General features: G+C 37.2%; 1 pseudogene; it reads left to right on the forward strand.

The window, feature by feature from the left end:
- The first annotated feature begins 3674 nt into the window (after positions 1-3674).
- LOC128123974 (non-histone chromosomal protein HMG-17-like) lies at positions 3675-3945 on the forward strand (annotated as a pseudogene).
- Positions 3946-24313: the final 20368 nt, after the last annotated feature.

Below are 24313 nucleotides of genomic sequence, written 5' to 3' on the forward strand. Positions count from 1 at the left end.
GATGTTCTATTGATCTAGTCTACTAAGAAAGTAGAAAACGACTGATGATTTTCTCTTAAAATTGAGGTAAGCCCTGAATCTCAGTTGTCACCTAATCTTATAGTATCTGGTCTTTAATTACTCACTAACAGAACTGATAAATCTACATAGACAGCTCTTTTGTAAGCATGTCATAAAATTCTTTGCAGATGCATTAAGTGCTATTTATAACAATAATTATAGTCAAATATATACTAAATGAGTCTACCATGACTTATTAATCTGTATCCTTGAGGACTTGAAAATTTAATGAGAAGGAGAGTGGATAAAAGCAAAGCAGAAATATGGCAAGGAGTTCTCTGTTGAAAGAAAGTACAAGCAGATTCAAGAACTCAGAAAACAGGAAGTGACTCAACAAGGGGAGGGACAGATATTGGTCCTCCCAGACAAGAAGTGAGGAGTCTATACTCTCTACTTCTTAGGGTTTACAGCTAGTGGAGAACTTCTGTTTCATTTTGTACAGCTGGAGGCCAAAAGTGGGTATTTGTAACAATCTGACTGAGGTGAGACTACATATTGAGAATTTTTCTTGAACAGAGTAAAGAAAATACATACCTAGGCTTTAAAACTACATATAAAGTGGGCATTGTTGCTGTGGAATAATCCTTTTGTGCTCTATGAAAATGTATTGCTCTCATTGGTTTCATAAAGTACTAACTGGCCAATAGCTAAGTAGGAGAGCCAGATTCAGAGAGCCTGGAGAGAAGGGTGGAGCCACCAGCCAGGAGCCGAGGAAACAGGAAGTGTAGAAAATGAGGTAAAAAACTATGAGCAGTATGGCATCACATAATAAACATAGGTTAATTTAAGTTGTAAGAACTGGTTAGTAACAAGCCTAAGCTATCAGCCAAGCATTTATAAATAAGTCTCCATGTCATTTATTGGGTAGCCAGTGGTCCCAACAAAAAAAATCCTGCCTACATACTGGTAGATTGTCTTAGACTTAACTTGTCTTAAAAGCTATATATAAAGTGAATACTAGTGGGCTGTTTTTACTTAGATATGTCAGAAATTAGAAAAAGGTTAATGACAGAAAAAGAGGCTTGAAGAAAAGTGAGTGGGCAGTGTAATATAACATATGCTCTGTAAAAATGCAAAGATGAGTACTGGGAGACAGAAGGTTACAAGTAGGTGTGGGTAAACAGGAGAAGGGGGAGTGTGTGAGAAATCAACCAGAACTATTTACAAATGAAAATGCCATAAAGAAACAGGTTTCTCTGTGTGCTAATTTAAAACTAAAGAAGAGTGTGAATGCTATTTTGAACTGCTAAAAATAATATTAATACTTATAAAGATCTGCATAATCCAAGTTTGCTATAATATCTCCCAAAGTAATTTAATTATTTGTGAATCACCTCTAGTCTTTCCTCCCTACTTACTGATTGAAATGACAATCTTATCATATGCTTAGAAAAAGTCATAGTCACGTATACAATTCTGTGGGTCATGTTTTCCAGCCTTTATTTCAGTCTGTGATTGGAACTTGATGTCTACAGATGCCTGGGCAAGGAAGAGGTTCTCTAAGGAAAGGAGGAGCAATGCCCTTTGTAGCTCATGATTTTATTCATAGGCATTGACAAGCTTACTTGGAGAGTCCAGCTTTTGTGTACACATAGAACAGCCAAGTGCAAACCTGCAGAGTCAAGAAGTTGTGTGCTTTCAAAGATCATCACTGAGAGTGAGTGCCCCAAAGAATGGAAAGAGATCATTTCAGGAGTAGTCAAGAAAGACTGTGTGGAGTAGATGGGATTTAATATTGTTCTAAACAACAAACAGAACTAATAAAAATGGAGAGTGAGACACATTGCGAATTCGAGAACAGTGAGCAGAGCTGTGAAAGTTTGAATGTAGGGCTCACAGTAGCTTTGCTGTAAGAAGTCAAGAGAAATTGACTTTGGCAAGTGTGGAGGTTATTAAATGAGTTAGCTTTCTAGACTACATTTGTATGTGGAATGGAAAATGTCCAATGTGTATCTTCATGAGAAGCAGACTCACAGAAACGTTCCTTCTCCCTAGTTTTCTATCCCAGAGACCTTAATTTAGAGAACCAGAAGAAATAAGTACTGAGCTAAGCCTCCTTATAATAAATCAACCTGGGATATGTTGGCAAAGCCCTGACTTTCTTGTAGAGACCAGATTCATAGCCTCCAACTCCTAGAGCATTCTGAAAAGTAGAAACAAATTAACTTACCTCTGTGGGGTGAAAAATAAGTTTTTTCCCTTGATGCTAGTTTGAGTGGGGTGAAAAATGAGTTTTTCCCTTGATGTTAGTTTGAGTGGTTTAGCTCTGTTGGCTGTCTTTTCTGCTATTCACAAAGAGATTTTTTACAGTCAGTAAAACATAATTCAAACAAGAATCCTAGTTAGTTGCAGAAAGACATAGTCACTGCATTGTCTCAAATATATTTTTATTAAAAATGAAAGAAAAACTTCATAACCATCTTTGAGGACAAAAACTAACAAATCCATGGCAACCATATGGTATTTACAATCAAATTCTGTCAGGTCTTCAGCTTCTACACATGAACTTCAAATTAATCAGAATCATCAAACTACCACTTCTCTCAGTTCCTAATTGAAAGGTTTGGTCTTCTCAAAAGGAGGGCTGGTATAGACAAACCTTCTTTTGGACTGCCAGTTCCCAAATAATGATGCAGAAACTTCTTATTAATTATGAAAGCTTAGCCTTAGGTTGTGCTTGTTCCCACCTAATTCTGATAACTTAAATTAACTCATTTATATTAGTCTTTATTCTTCTATATGTCTTGTTACCTCTCCTCCACAATGTATATCTGACTTCGTATGTGTCTTGCTGGTGAATCCACTTCTCTTTATCTTAGAGTTCCTATCTCTGCCTGGAAAGTCCTGCCTAGTCTCTCTTTCCTAGCTATTGGCCACACAGCTCTTTATTAAACCAATCAGATACCTTAGGCAGGCAAGGTGAAACAGCAACACATTTTCACACAGTGTGGTAAGATATCTGGCAACAGATTGGCAAAAGAAGATGAAAGTACTATGAAACAGCCATTTAAAATGTTTACTTTTCAGCTGAAAATGTGCATTTTATATCCCATAATTTTTGAGATGGTTGCTTTTGTAAAATAGGGACACATGAAAATAAAATGTCTTATATATCAAATTCTTTCTTATAACAATTATAACTAAATTTTAATCACACTTACTGTGCCAAATATTCAGCTACATTTTTGTGTTTTGGATTGTTTAATTAATGTGAAACATATTTGCTAAATATATTTTCTTCTGAAATTGCTAAATGAATACATTTTCACCATTTGACACTAAAACATATTCATAAAATACTGCTACTGCATATATGCTGCTATAAAAGAACCTATAGAAAAAAATATTCTCTATAAATTCAATCTATGAAAAGTAATTGAACCTATCTATTAAAGATTTAGTTTCTCATAAGGTGTTATATTTCATAAACAAATTTAAGCATAGACACCACTTTCTTTTTTTAAGTAATTACATTTTATTGAAAATAGAGTATTCTCCCCTAGAGCCCAAGCAGTGTGAAGAAGCAACAAGAATGACCACCAAATAGGCCAGTCCATCCACTGCTGCATCCTGGAGTCAGCACCTATATCCCCTACCACCTCCCCACTGCAGCCATGCCCAAAAGAAAGGCTGGGTGGGATGCTAAAGGAGATAAGGGCAAGGTGAAGGATGGGCCACAGAGAAGATCTGCAAGGTTGTCTGCTAAACCTGATCCTCCAAAACCAAAGCCCAAGCCTAAAAGGCCCTTGCAAAGAATGGAGAGAAGGTACCCAAGGGGAAGAAGGGAAGGCTGATGCTGGTAAGGATGTGAATAATCCTGCAGAAAATGGAGACGCCAAAACAGACCAGGAACAGAAAGCTGAAGGTGCTGGAGATGCCAATTAAAGGGTGTGCATTTTTGATAACTATGTACTTCTGGTGACTGTACAGTTTGAAATACTATTTTTTAATCAATTTTCATAAAATGCAGAATTTTTTCTACTTTTATTTTAAGCTATGTTGTTAATACATATAACACTTCATTGTTTTGTACAAATGAATCTCAGACCATCCCTTGTCTTCAGGCCTCATGGCATTCCAGAGCAATTGACTGAGGACAATAGGACCTTTGCATAACCAGGTGCAGTAAGGACTGGAGGGGAATTCCAGAGGGGCAGAGAGTCATGTGGCAAGGAGAGAAAGGACAAGGCAGTTTTTCTATAGATGGTAGACAGAGCCGCATGGCCAGAGACAAGAGAGAGAGGCAGAGATTCAGTAGGTGGTAAGGCAGATCTCTTGCTGTGTTTTCTCAGAGCCAGGAGTAAGGAGCAAGGAAAGAAAGATGCAGGAGGGAGGAACAGAGGATGAAGATGAGGTCAAAAGCATAGGAGCTTACTAAAACTATGAGGACAGGAAAAATAGACACAGAGAGGAGCTGAATGTGAGGATGGTACTGAAGCTGTAGAGATAGAATTTTGTCATAGAGGTGTTGTGCCCAGATAGTAACCCCCACAGAGACTACCAAAGATGAGCATGCTGGAATGCAAAAGCAAGGTTTAATTCTGGATATACAATACAAGCCTAGGCAGGGACTTTGTCCAATATATCCAATGCAGTGGAGGCTGGAGGAAGTGCTCACCTATCTGCAAGCTCAGTTTTTAAAGGGAAAAATCACAAGGTTACATCATTTAGGGGTGCTAGTATGGGTACAATTCTGATTGGCTCACTTCTAGGGACTACTAGAAATTACTTCTAAGGGAGTGGTTGCCTGCCACCATTTCTCATTGGCTGCCCTCAGGTGGGGGCATTCCTGTGGTCAGTTACCCTGGAAACCAGGGAGAGGACATTCCATAGTCTGGCAGGCATTACCTCGTGACTATCTTGGGACTCTGTACTTTTACACTTCCTTGTTTCTGGAATCTGAACTGACTGGTTTTAGTAACTCATGGCCTATACCTAAAAGGAGATATCTCAGGCCTTAGTTTTAGGGTGAAAGCATTTTGGTCTTATTTCTAAGATGGCTCATTTTGGTCTCACAGAGGAATAATGTAAACAGACAAAGAGCATGGTGTACGTAGATTCTTTTCCGCAAAACAATTCTCACCATTTGTAGTTTCTCCTCTGGGGCCCTGGGAAGAATAATATTAAGGCTGGTCCTTTAATAATATTTGAGATCTGGTGTCCTTGGGTATCCAGACTCAGAAGAGTAATCAACCAAGCATACTCAAAGGAGACTGTCCAGACAGAGGCAGTTTCCCTGGGGAGTTGTAAAGGTGACCTCCAAAGTGCCAGCTACCAATGCCCCTCACCACAGGTGCTGCAGACCAAGAGGAACCCCATGCCTCTTAGTGGTGAGTAGCTGAATATCCCGTTCCTACTAAGAATCTTTCTTGTACCATGGGTCAGAATGAGTCTAAAGAGAAACAGCTTTTGATAGACGTTATAGGACAGAGGCTTAAGACGAAAGGCATTTCAGTCAGCTCCAGTCTGTTTACAGACTTAGATAAGGAAGCATCAGACTATATTAATCCCATAAGGCATCCTAAAATATGTAAGGGAAGACATAGGGGACCCCTAAAATCTTCCAACCTTATGGAATGGTTTCACTGGCAGACTATAATAAGTGGCAAAGATTCTAACCACTTTTTTCTAGGGAGAAACCTGCCATTATTTCATTTGGGGTTTTACAAAGAGATAACACAATATTATCACACTAAAAGACCTCCTGAGAGCATAAATTAGAGCTAATGAAGTTCACTATGTTCTCCCTAGCAGCAGTGTCCTCTACAAACAGGTTTTTGTTTTGTTTTGTTTTGTTTTTTTGCTATGACTCACTGGAATCTAAGGGCCAACTTGAGCTATAAAACTTTGAAATTGTCTTGCACCTAGCTAGGAGCCCCAACAACCCTCATTTAAATAACAATGTAAGCCTCACAGCCCGCCCACAGCCAGTTTTAAAACTAATGGCAATTTCCAGCTCTTCTATCCCTGTATTAAAAAACTGTCTTTTTCTCTATCTCTCTCTTTCTGGATGGACTATTCCTGGGAAGTTTTTAGTTACTTACAAAAATCTTGGCCATGTCTAAGAACCTCTAATTATCACATATGAAGAAGGGACGCCTTCTGACTATCTGAATTTTAATGGGTTTTCTTGGACATCAGAGATGTCTGGAGACCAGGAAATCCTACCTAAATAAATGCTTACTTCTTTTTGAATATCTGGCTTCCTTTTTCTCTTTGAATCTAACTCTCTGCTGCACGTGCCTCAGCTCAGTGTCTCCATCCCACCCCACCCCCACCTTTCCATTCCCAGCAACTGGCAGTGAATTTAATAATCTGGCTGCAGCATTTACAAATGGATTCTCTTGGGGCCAGAGGGATAGCTCAGCAGGTAAAGGTTAGGCTCACAACCAAAAACACATAAGAGTTCAATTTCCAGCACCCATATGACAGCTCACAGCTGTCTGTAACTCCTGTTCCAAGGGATAAGACATCCCCACACAGACAGACATACATTCATGCAGGATACCACTGCACATAAAATAAAAAAATTTCTTATGAAAGCTCGGTCTTAGCTTAAGACTTTTCCTACTAGCTCTCATTAATTAAATTAACTTGCTTCTATTAATCTACATTTTACCATGTGGCTTTTTACATTTTCATTCTGTATGTCCATTTCCATCTGTGTCAATCTCTTTGCCATAATTCAAGTGCCTAGATTCCTCTTCTTCTCTGTCCCCAGAAATCCTGCATATCTCTCCTGCCTAGATATTGGCTGTTAAGCTCTTTATTAAATCAATCACATTGGCACATCTTCATACAGTGTAAACAAATATTTTGCAACAGTTGGGCAAGTTTAAAAAAAAAAACTACTGACTGTTTCAAAATATTTCAGTGCCTCAGCTATTCCTACAAGGTAATGGGTCACAGGATTAAACAGACTGACTGCTAAATTCTTCTTTTGTATGAAATGCCTGCTTGCTTGGATGGGTGAGGTATCTGCTGGATGTCTGTTACAAAATCAAGACTTGCCCTAACCCAGACAGAATATGAGTTAATTTGGCTCCCCAAAAATTATAACTTTGGCTAACAATAGCTGAGGCCTTGCTTACCTAGAGAACTCTCTCTGGTTTTCTCCTGACCAGTTTCTTTTTATAAAAAGTCTCTAATTTACTAAAACCAAAACTTGAGTCAGACTGGTGAATCTCTGGTGACCCTAGAACCACAAAAACTTTTCTGTAATTTCTCTTGAAATTTCATGGTTCAAGCCTTGCTGAACAATGTTTCTCTCTTTCTAGTTCCTAGACTTATGTTTCCTTGGCTGGATGTTCTGCTAGCAAGTTTGACTTCTTCCTTTCCAATTTGTATCCCCTTGATCTCCTTTTGTTGTCTTATTGCTCTGGCTAGAACTTCAAGTACTATGTTGAATAAATATGGGGAGAGCAGACAGCCTTGTCTTGTTCCAGATTTTAGTGGAATCACTTTGAGTTTCTTTCCATTTAATTTGATGTTGGCTGTCAGCTTGCTATAAATTGCCTTTATTATGTTTAGTTATGTTCCTTGTATTTCTGATCTCTCTAGGACCATTATCATGAAGGGGTGTTGGATTTTGTTAAAAGCTTTTTCAGAATCTAATGAAATGATCATGTGTTTTTTTTTCTTTCAATTTGTTTATATGGTGTTATATATTGACAAATTTTCAAATGTTGAACCATCCTTGCATCAATGAAATGAAGCCTACTTGGTCATGGTGGATAATTTTTTAATGTGTTCTTGAATTCAGTTTGGCAATATTTTGTTGAGTATTTTTGCATCAATGTTCAGAAGGAAGATTGGACTGTAATTTTCTCTTTGTTGCATCTTTGTGTGGTTTGGTTATCAACGTAACTGTAGCTTTACAAAAAGAGTTTGGCAATGTTCCTTCTGTTTCTATTGTGTGGAGCAATTGGAAGAGTATTGGTATTTGATCTTATTTGAAAGTCTGGTAGAATTCTGTGCTGAAACCATCTTGTCCTGGGCTTTTTTTTTTCTTTTTTGCTTGAGAGATTTTAATGACTGTTTCTATTTCCTTAGAGGTTGTTGGTCTATTTAAATAGTTTATCTGGTCTTGATTTAATTTTGGTATGTGATATCTATCCAGAAATTGTCCATTTTTTTCAGATTTTCCAATTTGGTGGAGTACAGGGTTTTGAAGTATGACCTGATGATTCTCTCAGTTTACTCTTTGTTGTTATGTCTCTCTTCTCATTTCTGATTTTGTTAATTTGGATGTTCTCTCTCTGCCTTTGGTTAATTTGGATAAGGGCTTATCTCTCTCATTGATTTTCTCAAAGAATCAACTCTTTGTTTCATTGACTCTTTGTATTGTTCTCTTTGTTTCTATTTTATTGATTTCAGCCCTCAATTTGATTATTTCTTAACATCTATTCCTTCTAGATGAGTTTGCTTCTTTTTGTTTTAGAGCTTTCGAGTGTGCTGTTAAGTTGCTAGTGTGAGATTTCACCATCTTCTTTATGTGGGCATTTAGTGCTATGAATATTCCTCTTAGCATTGCTTTCATAGTGTCCCATAAGTTTGAGTATGTAGTATATTCATTTTCATTGAATTCTAGGAAATCTTTAATTTATTTCTTTATTTCTTCCTTGACCCATTGGATTCAGTTGGGTATCACTCAGTTTGCATGTGATTGTAGGCTTTCTGTAACTTTTGTTGTTGTTGAAATCTAACTTTATGCCATGATGGTCCAATAAAATACAGGAGGTTATTCTATTTTTTTTTTTTATCTGTTGAGGTTTGCTTTGTAACCAAGCATGTAGTCAATTTTTGAGAAGTTCCTTGTCATGCTGAGAAGAAGGTATATTCTTTGGTGTTAGGGTATAATGTTCTGTAGATACCTATCAAGTCCATTTGAGTCATAATGTCTGTGAGTTCCCTTATTTCTCTGTTAAGTTTCTATCTGGCAGACCTGTCCAGTGGTGAGTGTGGGGGTGTTGAAGACTCCCACTACTAGTGTTTGGGGTTTGATGTGTGATTTAAGCTTTAGCAATGTTTCTTTTTACAAATGAGAGTGCCCTTGTATTTGGAGCATAAATGTTCAGAATTGAAACTTCATCTTGGTGGATTTTCCCTGTGATAAATATGTAAGGTCCTTCCTGATCTCTTTCCATTGATTTTAGATTGAAGTCTATTTTATTAGATGTTAGGATAGCTATACCAGCTTGCTTCTTAAATCCATTTGTTTGGAAAGTCTTTTCCCATCCTTTTACTCCGAGGTAATGTCTGTCTTTGATGTTGAGGTATGTTTCTTGTATGCAGCAGAAGGATGGATCTTGTTTTTATATCCATTCTCTTATCCTGTGTCTTTTTATAGGCAAATTGAGACTATTGATATTAATGGATACTAATGACCAGTGATTGTTAATTCCTATTATTTTTTGGTGGTAGTATTGTGTGTTTCCCTTCTTTGGTATTTGTTTGTTTTGGATTATGTTTTGCCAGTGTTTTCATGGGTATATCTAACTTCCTTAGGTTGGATATTTCCTTCTAGTGCTTTCTGTAGGGCTGGATTTATGGATAGGTATTGTTTAAATCTGGCTTTATCATGGAATATTTTGTTTACTCTGTCTGTGGCAATTGAGAGTTTTTCTGGGTATAATAGACTGGGTTGGCATCCATGGTCTCTTAGTGTCTGCATAATGTCTATCCAGTACCTTCTGGCTTTCAGGGTCTCCATTGAGAAATCAGGTGTTATTCTGATGGGTCTGCCTTTATATGTTACTTGGCCTTTTTCCTTTGCAGCTCTTAATACTTTTTCTTTATTCTATTCTGTATGTTTAGTGGTTTGATTATTATGTGGCGAGGGGACTTTTTTTTTCTTTTAAGATCCAGTCTCTTTGATGTTCTGTAAGCTTCTTGTATCTTCATAGGCATTTCCTTCTTTAGTTTGGGAAAGTTTTCTTCTATGGTTTTGTTGAATATATTTTCTGTGCCTCTCTTCTCCTTCTTCTCTCCTTATTATTCTTAGGTTTGGTTTTTTCATTATGTCCCAAATTTCCTGGACATTTTATGTTATGGCTTTGTTGGCTTTAGTGTTTTCTTTGACTAATCTATTTCTTTGATAAATTTATTTCCTCTATTGTATCTTCAGTGCCAGAGGTTCTCTCTTCCATCTCTTGTATTCTGTTGGTTATACTTGCATCTGTAGTTCCTGTTCATTTACTCAGATTTTCCATTTCCAGCATTCCTTCAGTTTGTGTCTTCTTTACTGTCTCTATTTCAATTCTCAAACGTTGAACTCTTTCCTTCACCTGTTTAATTGCTTTTTCGTGGCTTTCTTTAAGGGATTTATTGATTTCTAACAATTTTTTGTTTGCCTTTCCCTCAATTTCTTTAAGGAAATTTTTCATTTCCTCTTTAAAGGCTTCTATCATCTTCTTAAAGTCATTTTTAAGGTTGATTTCTTCTGCTTCTTCTGCATTGGGATGTTCAGGCCTTGCTGATGTAGAACCAAGAGGTTCTGATGGTGCCATATTGGTATTTGGTTGTTGACTGTATTTTTGCACAGGCATCTACCCATCTCTTCCCCTACTTGGTGCAAGCAGTGTCTGTATCTGAGGGAGCCTCTCTTGATCTGATTGATACTCTTGGTCAAATGGGAGCTCTTGGTTCAATTAGTGCTGATGGACTCTGTGGGTCAGGGAGCAGCTCTTAGCCCAATTGGCACTGGTGGTCTCTATCTCAGGGAGTAGCTGCAGTCTCGGAGGATGGGTGGGTTTGGGATGTGTGAGGATTGTAGGTTACAGGGTCTGCTCGGGGATGATGGTAGTCTGACCTGCCTGCAAGAGACCTACCTGCTGTCCTGAAACTGGGATTGTAACAGGTGGTAGTGTAGGGGCATAGGGTTGTGCCCCTCAGCCCAAAGCCTAAAGCTGGGGTGTTTGGCTATTAGAACAAAGACTCACCCCTTAGTCCTACCTGTGCTGGCAGGCTCTGTCTCAGGGAAAAACTGCAGTCTTGGAGGGTGGGTGGGTTTGGGGGAGGTGGAGCTTGTGGGTTTCAGAGTCTGGTGAGGTATGGTGGTATTCTGCCCTATATGTAGGAGACCTATCTGCTGGCTTGAAACTGAGACTGCAAAGGATGGTGGTGTAGGGGTGCAGGATTGTGCTTCTGGGACCAAAACCTAGGGGCTGAGGTGTTTGGCTGTCAGAACAAAGATTCACATCTTAGTCCAATCAGTGCTGGCAGGTATCTTGTACATCAATTTCTAGGTAAAGTCTGTGCCTTTTTCCTTATAGAATATACAAGCTTTTCCCTGAGACAGAGCTTGCCAGTGCCAGTAGGACTAAGGGGTGAGTCTTCCTTCTCATAGCCAAACACCCCAGCTTCTAGGCTTTGGGCTGAGAGGCACAACCCTAAGCCCCCACACTACCACCTGTTACAATCCCAGTTTCAGGCCAGCAGGTAGGTCTCTTGCAGGCAGGTCAGACTACCATATATATCCTAAAACACACACACATATATGTATATCCTAAAAAACTCTATTGCTGGGGGATGTCTTTGTGTATGCTGGAAATATTTGTTGTTCCCATTGGTTAATAAATGAGCTGATTTGGCCTTTGGCAAGGCAGCTTAGAGGCAGGCGTGAAAACCAAGGAGAGAATCAGGAAAGAGAAAGGTGGAATCTGGAGAGATGACAGCCTGCTGCCCAAGGAGCAACATGCCAGCAGACCTGTAAACCTTGGAACATGTGGCAAAACATAGATTAATAGAAATGGGTTAATTTAAGATAAAAGAGCTAGCTAGCAAGTGGCCTACTCAGGGCCATACAGTTTGTAAATAATAGTAAGCCTCTGACCAATTATTTTATAAGTGGCTGTGGGACTGTGAGACCAGGCATGACTGGAGAAAACTTTTGATTTATATATATATATAAAAATTCTACCCTTAAAGTATAAATCAATTGCCCTGTATTTTTTCCTTGGTAAGTTTTTTTTTATAGATTTGGAAATATCTTATAGACATTATGTAGGAATCAAGTTTAATTTCTTCCACTGGATCATCTAGTTATCTCCACACTATTGGTTAAAAAATACTTTTGTTTCTACCTTTAAATACCATTTTTTTAATTGAAGGATTAAAATGTTCTTTTGCCTAGAGTCAATTCATTTAACTGCTAAGATATGGAGTGTACCACCTGTAGACAGTCCCTCTTCTTACCTTGAGACTTTGGAAAGCCAGCATTACCCACTTACAATGTACAAAACTTGGGCCATACAGTATATTGTAAACCTATTGAAGGAATTAGTAACAAGTAACTTAGTCACACAAATGCAACTGCCCCTAGTAAAAGCTGTGGACTTTGTTGGGTTATTGGAGTTTATCTAGGAAATTACTGATGCTGAAGATATTCTTGGGATCTCTAAATGATGAAGACATCTTTTGTGGAAAATGAGTGACCGCAGAGTAAAAATTAGAATAATTTAATTATTCATACATTTTTCTGTCTTTAGTTCATTGTTAGGGGCACAGAGGTCCTGGTACTCATTAAGAAGCACTAAGAGAACCAGGAATGTTAATCATGCAAGAGTGTCTCCTCAAAAGAGGAAATAAAATCAAATACCTACATTCCATCCAGAAAGCTGAGAGTGGATTTTTGTAAACAATCTGGTGAACTTTTCCTATATGTGAAAGCAGACCTTACCCATCTTTTACTGTAGAGATAGACCTCACCCAAATTCCCCAGAATGATCAGTTGAGACTCTTCCCTCTAGACCATTACCCATCCTTAGAGGGGATGTCAAAAGTGCTTTATGGCCTGCTGACTTCTATGCTATTTGCCAGAGACCACACTAGATTCTAGATCTTTTAACTATAGAACCCATAGTCATGGTCACATGTAGTTTGTAAAGGAGCGTCTATGTAGTCATACCTTAAGCTTTATTGTGCACTTAAAATTGGACTGATTGAACTTATTGTTGTCTGGAAACCTTTTCCCAAATTCTGATATGTTTTAAATATGTTTGCAATGATAGATCTGGCATTAGACTCCCCAAAGTTTGATCCACGTTGACAAAGTCACTCTGCACCTGGTTTTCGTTTTAATCTCTTCATGTGGTTTGTTTTCCTATATGATACCTGCATGGACCCCTTCAAATCACACTTTCATTATCATTGTACATTGATATCCTTAGCTGTGATCCTAACGTATTCTTTTGGCTCATGTGGGACTTTTTATTTCCATATGCCTTATAGAATTGGTCTTTCATTCTCTGTTCAACACTCTGGGTTAAATGAAGTTATGTTATGTCTCAGACTATTTAGGGTCCCCAAATTCTCAGTGATATCCTTACTAGGGGATGCTTATCATAGACATGTTTTCAGGAGTGGCTTGTTGTGGGTCTTTGGAGCAGGGGAAAGAGCATTCTGTTACCACAGGCTTCCAGAAGGGTTCAGGCAGTATCTGGACTAGACAAGTGAACCTCTGTCCAACCCTGAAGTTTTACTTTATTATATTATATCATACAACTTTTATGACCCTCCAATAATTAATAAAACATAAATATAAAAAAGATGAATAAGAAATAGAAGGAAATGGAGTGGTAAGAAAATAAAGAAATGAACGGATCAAATGAAATGTGAATCAAGGTTTTTCTTTATCAAAAGATAATAAAGTTCTGTGATGGCTATTCTTTGTTGTCAACTTGAGTACACCTGGAATTAACTAAAAACTCAAACAACTGTGTATAACTGTGAGGGATTTTTATTTAATTGGATTATTTGAAGTGGAAGACCCACATTAAATACAGATCACTTGAGGTATGACAACCTGGTCTGGCATTGGTGGCACATGCCTTTAATCTCAGCACTCAGGGAGGCAGAGTCATTGTATCTCTGTGAGTTTGAGGTCAACCTGGTCTACAGAGTGAGTTCCAGGATAGCCAGAGCTACAAAGAGATACCTTATTTCGAAAAATAAATAAATAAATAAATAAATAAATAAATAAAATAAAGAAAGAAATAAAGTGAAGAAAGAAAGGAAAGAAGGAAGGAAGGAAGGAAGGAAGGAAGGAAGGAAGGAAGGAAGGAAGGAAGGAAGAAAACCCTCCTAAAGCTGGGCCACATTTTCTTGTGGCAGCTTATATAAAGAATGTGGGGAAAAAAGGTTTTGCTTTTTGCCCACTTGCCTCCATTCTCACGTGCAAGTTCATATCCAAACACATTCCTTCACTGGTGTTAGAGCCTACATCTTCAGGATTCTGACATGTACTAAAGATCAGCAGTCTTGTTGGCTGAACAACTACTGCATTCCTGGACTTTTTTCATCAGAAGATGGCCATGGTTGGACTAGCTGGACCATAGTCTGTAAGCCTGTCTAATAAATCACATGCATACATACATACATACTTATATTTACATACATACATACACACACATATACATACATCAGTTTTATCAGTTCCACTAGAGAACTCGGCAAATACAACTTCTAAAGTACAGGTATTTTGTATGTTAATACAGTTTTATATACAATGCCAAATGCCTGGCATCATTATTCCAGAGAAATTAACTAAAACTAAGTTTAAAATACAAACATATGTCTGATCTTTATCTGTCTTTTATTTTCTATGCCATGGATTTGTGGGATGCCTGATACATTCAAGTTATTATAAAAAAGAATCCTGAATTACCAACCTTAATTTATGCAAAAATTTGACATTAGCGATAGCACCTTTTATGACTTCAGAATTATTGACCTGTGAAACTAAAGTCAACAGCCTCCCACATTGACCTATAGACCAGTTTAAGACTGAAGGCCTTTATAGATTTTACTGAAAGCTGAAAAAAAAATTCCATCTGGAAAGGACAGCTTATATTAATATTGCTCACAGAAAACTCGTCAAAGTTTCATACTTTCAATTGACTTTTGTAAGTAAAAATTGTTTACATTTCAAAATAATTTAGACTGCTTCACTTTAATCCACTTAAAATACTTTCCTTTATATGTACTATACCAAACACTATTAACATTTCTAACCTTCTGGGTTCTATTTAATAGACCAAGGCAAGTCCTACCAGCAAAAAATTATCAGCCAGTAATATAAAGCATTGAGTGGGGATCTCTTAAAGAATCTTTAGTAATCCATATTTTTGAGCAAACACATGAAGTTTTCTCTACTCTCAGTCCCCAGGGCTCTTATTATGAAATGAGATTCTGTTTCTCACAGAGCAACCCTGTCTCAAAAGCAAACAAATACATAAACAACACCATCTCTGCCTCAGCAAAAGGTAGGCATCTTATTTAAGAACAAATCTCACCAGGAAGGAAGCACCCAGGGCATGCTGAGACATGTTCTGGATCTGTTTCCCAAATTCAGGATAAACTCAAGACTCATCTCCACTCTGTCTCTTCCCCCTCCTCAAGTATTGACCAGGAGGGCACTATGCTATGTATTTCCCAAGCAACTCCTAAGTTACATCACAGTCACATAGACACTGAGAAGCTAATTTAAGATCAATGCACAAACATACTTTATTCAGTAAATTACATGAATGTTACAGTAACAATTACCATAAATAAAATTGGAGATGTGAGCCGGGCGGTGGTGGCACACACCTTTAATCCCAGCACTTGGGAGGCAGAGCCAGGCGGATCTCTGTGAGCTCGAGGCCAGCCTGGTCTACAAAGTGAGTTCCAGGAAAGGCGCAATGCTACACAGACAAACCCTGTCTCGAAAAAAACAAAAACAAAAACAAAAATTGGAGATGTGTTTTCTGTTTACATATATTATAGAATCTTAATTGGAGGCTAGAGAGATGCTTCAGCAGTAAAGACCCCTTTCTGTCCTTCGAAAGGACCTGAGTTCAGTTCCCAGCACCCACTTCAGATGGCTCACACACTCTCTCATTCTGGTTTCAAGGAATCTGACAGCTGCTGGCTCCTCCTTCCGCAGCCACCTGTACTCACATGTGCACATACCACATACAGAACCACACATCAGCACGTAAATAAAAACAGATGGACAATAAATCCTATAAAGACTTAAATAAAGGCCATGATACATGATTAGGAATACTTTGTCCTATAACTATATGAGATATAAATTTAATTTAAAATAAACTTAATTTAATACTGACTACTTCATCTGTTTATTTAGTCTTTCCAAGACATAAGCAGTTTAATGGCAAATTATTTATTATTGTATAAAAAAACTTAAAAGAAATTATTTATTATTGTATAAAAGCTATCAAAGAGTTTATAACATTTAGGTTTATACCAATAATTTATTTGAAGGTCTGATGACATTAATATGAAAAATAAAATGTGAGAAAATTATACTAAATAGTAATTACTGATTTATATTGCTAAATTAAGTCTACTATTTACAATGAGGAATATTAGAATAAAAATTTAATTACTTTATTATACTTAGTAATTTCTTTGTAAATGTTTCTAAATAATCTTAAATATTTACTTCAAGTGAATTAAGTGGTGCCATAAGATAAAAGTCACATTAACAGAAGCAATGGCAACTGTGGGCAAACAAGTTTGTAAAACAAAAACTGTTAAACCACAGTTTCATGTAACAGTGGTCCACAATAACATGTACACAAAAGAGAAAATCTTAAGTCTTAGCCAAGATTTCAACCAAATTATTTTATATTAATTCAATTATTTTGGCTACTTCTCTACCTCTATCATTCCCAAACTGTGCTTAGGGAAATGTTAGTGCACATACAGACCTACATTTATTACCCCTCTACTAATGTTTAATGGGCATTGGATTTATGAACAAGGAAGCTGACTGCTAAAGGGAAAACAGAAACTGGAGAGATGGTTCATCCATTAAGACCATGTACTACTCTCGAAGAGGACCTAGGTTTGGCTCCCAGCAGCCAAGTCCGGCAGGTCACAACCACTGGTATCTCTGTCACTAGATTTATCTCATGAATTCTTCTGGACTCTGAACATGCCTGCACTCACATATGTGCACTTACACATGTACACACACACACACACACACACACACACACACACACACACACACACGCAAACATACACACTCACACCACAGTTAAAAATTTTTTTAGAAAAAACGAAAGAAAATAGAAACGTGTTATTGAAAATCTGGAATTTCATTCAGGTGGGGAAAACACATAACAATAAGTGAGTAATTATAGAAGCTGCTAAGCACTCTCGAGAAAAGAAGTCCAGTTAGCACATTAAAAAAATAAACAGTAGTAACAAGAGTAACACAGTATTATTAAAACACAAGGTGGCACAATAGCAGTCCCTAAGATGTGTGCCTACTAAGATGTATGTCTACCTTGCTTATCTACTTGAATGACTCAATTCCAAATTTCAAGGAAAACACCCTTCAAAGATATAATTGATACTATTATTGATGCTTATTAGACCAGAAGTATTTCTTTCAAAGTCCCATGTACAATTTCTTCATTTCTCAAAAGCATGGAACAAAAGCAAATTCTATTTCAAACTATCACAGAGAGAAAAACAATTTAAGTAATAGGTAAAAATGCTCAGTGTACTCTACGTACAATTATAGACTAGTGTATAAATTCTATTTGATACGTGTACACACAAATAAATGGTTATATTTATTTTTTTATTATTGAGTCATATTATTTGCATAATTTTAAAATATTAAACAACAAAATTATTTTACATGTAAAGTTAAAAGCAGTAAATGTAAAAACAAACAAATAATATTTAGAGAAGACTCAAAGCAAAAATATGGTGCTCTGATGGTCCATCTTGGCACTTTTGTTGAAACAGACCACTTATATTGAAATATTTGAAAGATATTTTGCATATATAAACATATAAATAAATTTCATTATTTTGGAACTATTTACTGTTCTGGTAGAAGCTTCTCCTCTGCTCCCTCCTTTTCCCATTTATCTCTCTCTCTCCAAACCCTGCCTCATTTCAGAAAGACCACCAAACATGACTCCTTCCACAGAGATACATACTCAAGACCACTCCCACAGGGTATTTAAATTGCCCCCCCCCCCCACCAAGAGAACAGACATGTGGTTTTTCTGTCTCTTTTCCTGTCTCCTCTCTAGGGGCCAGAAAATCATCCCACAGCATTTTACTCATTAAACCTTCACTTTTTTAAAATCTAGTTTTATTTGGTCTAATTTGGATTACTGAATTGGTGGAGAGGCTTAATAGAGGGATATAGAAATTCTTCATTTATTTTTAAGTTTAATTCATGTCTGCATTGCTAAATGTACGTAGATACATAATTTATTTGTATTTTTATTGTCGGTAATATTTTAAGTTTTATTCTGATATTTATTCATGAAAAATAAAAATAGAGGTTTTCTTTTTCTTTTGAGACAGGGTTTCTCTGTGTAGTTTTGGATCTTGCTCTGTAGATCCGGCTGAACTCGAACTCACAGAGATCCACCTGGCTCTGCCTTCCGAGTGCCGAGATTAAAGGCATGCACGACCACTGCCCGGCTAGGTTTTCTATAGATTACTAAACATTGAAAATGCCAGTTTTCATTTTTAAAGCAAGTACTATGCAATAAATGATATGAATTTGCTAATCATAAAAAAGATATCTATGCAAAAATTATCTTTTGTTGATATTTTCTGAGTGGGTCTCTGCTTCCTGACGTCCATTCTATTCCAATGCAATATGACTTTATTTTGGACCAGAAAACACCTGAATTTTAATGTCATCATGGTCTTCCTGACCCAGTGTGTCTTTATTTCTACTCTACAATAATGTTCCCTAACACCTCCCTTTAGCGGCCAGCCTGCCTCTTCCTTCCTTAAGAATGAGAGTTCTGCAACGTATCGGAGTTCTTTCCCACAGTCATATGACAGACAGCTTTGAAACCCAACAGTAACACCGACTCCAGAATAGAATCTCATGCAGTTTTCATTCCTCTTGTCCTACTAGATTGTTTTATAATTTTCAATTGTGACATACATCAATCATGTAGAAAATAATAAAGCAAGCATTTACAAACAACATTGCAGGTCTATTTTACCCACTTCTTCTCTACATATACAGTTGGTTATGGTGACATTTTATTTGTATTAAAATGTTATTTGTATGTTAATAAATAAAGTTGCCCATGGGTCAGAGCTATTAGCAAGCCATAGGAAAGCAGGGCAGTGGTGGTGTACTCTTGTAATCCCAGCTCTTGGTAGGCAGAGCTGGGTAAGTCTCTGTGTGTTCAGGGATACAGCCATTATTGGAAACACATGCCTTTAATCAATACCAATCATGGAAAACCTGGAGGCCTATACAGACAGGCCGTGAGGAGGCGGTCATGTGGTTGGGTTTACAACCAATGAGAAGGCAGAACAGGAACTCTATATAAAGACTTTAACACAGGGGTAGCTCTGGTTCAGAGAGGTAGGACCACCGCAGGAGGAAGGGTAAGGTTTTAGCTCTTAGCTCTGACCTCTTGGCTTTCTTCTTGGCCTTGGTTCTGTGTTTCTTATTTAATAAGAAGGTTGGTTACATCTACATTTGGCGCCCAATGTGACAAGAATCCATTAAAAACCGCTTGGCTTGTCTTGGCTTGGCGGCAGGTCCGGTTTTCGGCCTGGGCTGCCCGGCTGCCTAGCTCTGGCCCAGGCTTGACTGACCCACAGCTGGAGCTACTTGCAACTGCTACAAACAACTCAGGCCTGCCCAGCCGAATAGGGCCCCTGCCTGTAAAACCAAGGCTTGACTTGGCTCAAGTGGCTACACTCTCTCTCTCTCTCTCTCTCTCTCTCTCTCTCTCTCTTTCTCTCTCTGGATTCACACCTCGAACACCAGGTGGCTGCTTTGAAATTCCCTGGAATTCTTCTCTTCTACCCAGACTTGGTAAGTCAATTAACATATTTATTTAAAAGAGAATTTTTTTCTACATTAAAAAAATGGGCTTTATGTGTACATTGGAAGAAAATTGGGCTTTGTTTGAAATTTTAGGCACTCTGACAATGGAGCAACTATATGAAAAGATTAATATTGATCGAATTATTCAGTTTATTACTTTTCTTATCCTCATTTTACTATTTAAAAAGATAGTCAAGTTAAGTGTCAGGATAACAGTCTTAGAAAAACCTGTTAAGCCAGTAAAGATGAATTATAGAGAAATTCAAATTCAGACAGAAGAAATAAATAGTGAAGTTGTTTCAAAATTGGATCATAAGGTTACAGAAAGAAAGCCAGTTTTCACACAATCACCCTTAATTTATCTGGTAGCCATACAGCAGCTACCTGAAAACGAGAATGAACAAAATACTTGGGCTCCAGTTAAAATGTTAGACTTAAGAATATTTAAGGAGGCAATAGAATCTTATGGCATGCACTCCCCATATGTAAAGCAAATGTTAAACACCTGGTCAACTTGTAATAGGATTCTACCAAAGGACTGGTGGGAATTGGCACAGGCTGTTCTTGAACCCGGACAAAATCTCCAGTGGAAAATGTGGTTCAATAATGAGGCTAAAAATATAGAAAAACAATGGAGGGATAGCGGAATACAAGTCTGCCAGGATCAGCTTATTGGAGAAGGCCAATATGCTTCAGTAGAAACACAACGTTTATATGATGTCCAAACCCTAGTTCTATGTCGAATGACAGCTTTGAATGCATGGGACAGAGTTGAAGAACCAGGAAAAAAAACTGAGTCATTTACAAAGGTTATACAGGGCCCAAAAGAATCTTTCACAGATTTCTTATAAAGATTGACGTCAGCAGTACAGAAAATGGTCCTGAATCAGAAAATTTAAGTAAAGTGGTCCAAAGTCCTTATAATTCAGTTCAAAAATCAGAATTGTATACTATTCTGTTGGTATTAATGGATTTTTCAGAACCTCTCAATATAGTAACTGACTCTCAGTATGCTGAAAGAGTAGTATTACATATTGAAACTGCAGAATTTATCCACGATGCTTCAGAATTAACTTCATTATTTATTCAATTACAAGATACAATCATAAAAAGGAGTCATCCTTTATATATAACTCACATCCAATCCCATACTGGTCTGCCAGGCCCTCTAGCACAAGGCAATGATGAGATTGATAAACTATTGATAGGAAATGTGCTGGAGGCCTCAGAATTTCATAAAAAACATCATGTCAATAGTAAAAGTTTAAAAAAGGATTTTTCCATAACCTGGCAAAAGCCAAAGAAATAGTAAAGAAATGTCCTACTTGTTCCTTCTACAATCAAATACCATTACCAGCAGGATGTAACCCAAAGGGTACACAGAGGAATGAAATCTGGCAGATGGACGTGTTTCACTTTGTAGAATTTGGAAAATTGAAATATGTACATCACACTATCGATACTTATTCAGGATTTCAATGGGCAACTGCTTTGAGTTCTGAAAAAGCTGATTCTGTAATCACTCATTTGCTAGAAGTTATGGCCATTATGGGTATACCTGCACAAATCAAAACTGATAATGCTCCATCATATGTCTCTGCTAAAATGAAACAGTTTTTGGCTTATTATAATATAAATCATGTTACAGGTATACCACATAATCCTACAGGTCAAGCAGTTATAGAAAGGTCAGACAGAACTCTAAAGGATATGCTAAATAAACAAAAAGGAGTAACAAAAACCCCCAGAAATAGACTACATAATGCTCTATTAACTTTGAATTTTCTCAATGCCAATGAGAAAGGAACAACAGCTGCAGAGAGACATTGGATAATAGAAAAAACTACAGAATTAAATCAACCTATATACTTTAAGGATGTGCTGACCTCAGAATGGAAACCAGGATATGTGTTACATTGGGGACGAGGTTTTGCTTTTATTTCTACAGGAGAAGATAAGCTGTGGGTACCATCAAAATTGATAAAGGTTCGATTTGAACAAGAGAGACCTCTTAATTAGAGGAGGTGATAGTTCATCAACTATCATAAACATCCAATTTAAACTAACTTACACCAGTAACACATGCCTTTTCATTTAATCAGATAATAACTTGTCGAAAAGGAACATCCCCAAAAAACCTTGGGGAAAGGTTTTTGTTTTTGTTTTTTAGGAGAATGAAGGTTAAGGAATCTGAAGAACACTGGACAAATGAGACAACTGAAGAAAAGGGACAAATCGTTTATCCTAAGAAACAGAGTGAAATGGCGTATGGGTATATTATCTAAAAAATTTTATGTCTTCCTAAATGTTTGCTTCTGTTTTTCTTTAAAGATTTAACACTATTGGTCTTCTAATAGTCCCAGTTCAATTAAAATTTAAAGCTGACTTTGGAGTTGGAGAATGGCTCTCTCCTTCTTTAAACTCAAGCATGTTGTTAAAAGGAAAATGCAAACTCCCTGTATCACGCCAGAATAAAAAAGCCATCTTCTGCTATGGGACAGGAGAAAAGCCAAATTTATTAAGGGACTATTCTATTACTAATCTCAACTCTTTGATTCTATTCTGATTCTTTAAACTTTTCTTAAAGTATAAATTTTATATCAAAATTTACAAGATTAATATATATATATATATATATACATTTTAAACTTTGTTAAGATATAAATGGTCATATAGAGTACTAACTAATTCTAAAAAGTCGCATATATAGTCTTTGTGTTCGAGTCTCTTATCAGTTTTTTGCAGGAAATCATGGTCAGGCCTAACATCAACTGAAGTCTCCAGGAAGAAGATGGGGCCCCACAACAACAACAATTCCACATGGACAATAATAATATCACTAAGCTGACAAACATCATCTACAGATCAGCTTTGAACTACAAGGTGCTCAGAGCAATTTTGAGATGACTAGTTGAAATGATCCAGTCTCAAAACTACTTGAATAAGGACTTGAGATAAACTCTGAACTTTGGCATTATACACAGACTGGATAACCCTGAACTTTGGCATTATACACAGACTGGATAAAGAAGGATATAGTTACCTTTTCTAGAATTTGACAATTAACCTAAAATTTTTCTTTTCAGGATAAAGATACCTTCGCCCATATCCAGCAGGAAGCAATTTCAAGAATACAACGCCCACATTCCCAAAGAGGTGGTGTGGGATGGATGGTTTTTTTGGTCTTTTAATGGGTTTTGGATCTGGGATAATTTTCATTGATTAGGGGGTTGGTTACAAGTTGTTGTCAAGGGTTAGGAAAAAGGCTAAGCAAAGGAGATTACACTTAAGGTTCTTGTTTAAAAAAAAAGAAAGAAGAAGAAAAAGATAATTACTAGTTTTAAATGCTTTACATTGGATTGGATTGTTTTATATTGTATACAAATTATAGATATTGAAATTGATATTGTTAGAAAATGCTTTATGTATATTTCTAATTGTACCGTTCATTTAACAATGTACTGCAATTTTCTGATCCTTGAATGTTATTATTACCAACTATTAGGATATAAAGAAATGAAGGTTAGTAGTTAGACATTACAATAGAACTTGTAGTCATATTAGATATGTTTTAAGAATTGAGCAGATATATTTTAGACAGGTCATCTTCAAACCCTTCAGAGATCTATAGAATATGGCATTTAAAATGTTTTAATAACTCAGAAAATTTTTCTTTTTTGAGACATGTTGGCTCCTGGCAGTACTAATCTACTTCAGAGAAAATATGGGCATTGAAGAAACTGCGTATGGAGTTAACATTCATTGTGGCAAAAGTTAGCCACTGGACAACAAAGTATCCTCAAATCAACTGCTGACAAAATGGACAGAAAGGACATGAAACAAAGGACTACTGATTCTTGCCAAAACAGGTGTGGTTATGGCTTTATCAAAAGGCATCTTCTGAGGCCAGGACAATATGGCACCATCCCTGAAGTGGCCTTCGCAATTCGGAAAAGGTACAGTGCCCTTTTCTTCGAAGGCAGCTGAACAGGCAGTGGGCCGATGGCCTCTGATGTGCAATGGAACAGCAGCTGAAACAGTTATTCTTGAAGAGTAACTAAGCTCACGCCTCTCAATAGTAGACTGGCATTTGATAGAGGGATATGGAGAAGAATGGGATGCTGAGATGAAGCCATATATACACAGCCAAGAAGAATGGACAGCTGAATTAAAAAACCATCAACAATTTCCAGAATTTAAAATCCTGAATCATGACATGACACTAGTGGAATTCAGGTGTTTCTGGTACATGGACTACTCTCACTCAATGTGAGGTTGAACTGTTGACCTTGTGTACATCCTACTTCACAAATGAGTCTGTCAGATATGCTAAGCCTATAGGCTGAAGATGATGCCCCAGCACTTCAGAGAAACCTCAGGTGACTGTCCAGACAGCTGTCTGTTTCT

This window comes from Peromyscus californicus, unplaced genomic scaffold (assembly GCF_007827085.1).
Source record: "Peromyscus californicus insignis strain IS unplaced genomic scaffold, ASM782708v3 Scaffold_4__1_contigs__length_199733344, whole genome shotgun sequence".
NCBI lineage: Eukaryota > Metazoa > Chordata > Mammalia > Rodentia > Cricetidae > Peromyscus > Peromyscus californicus.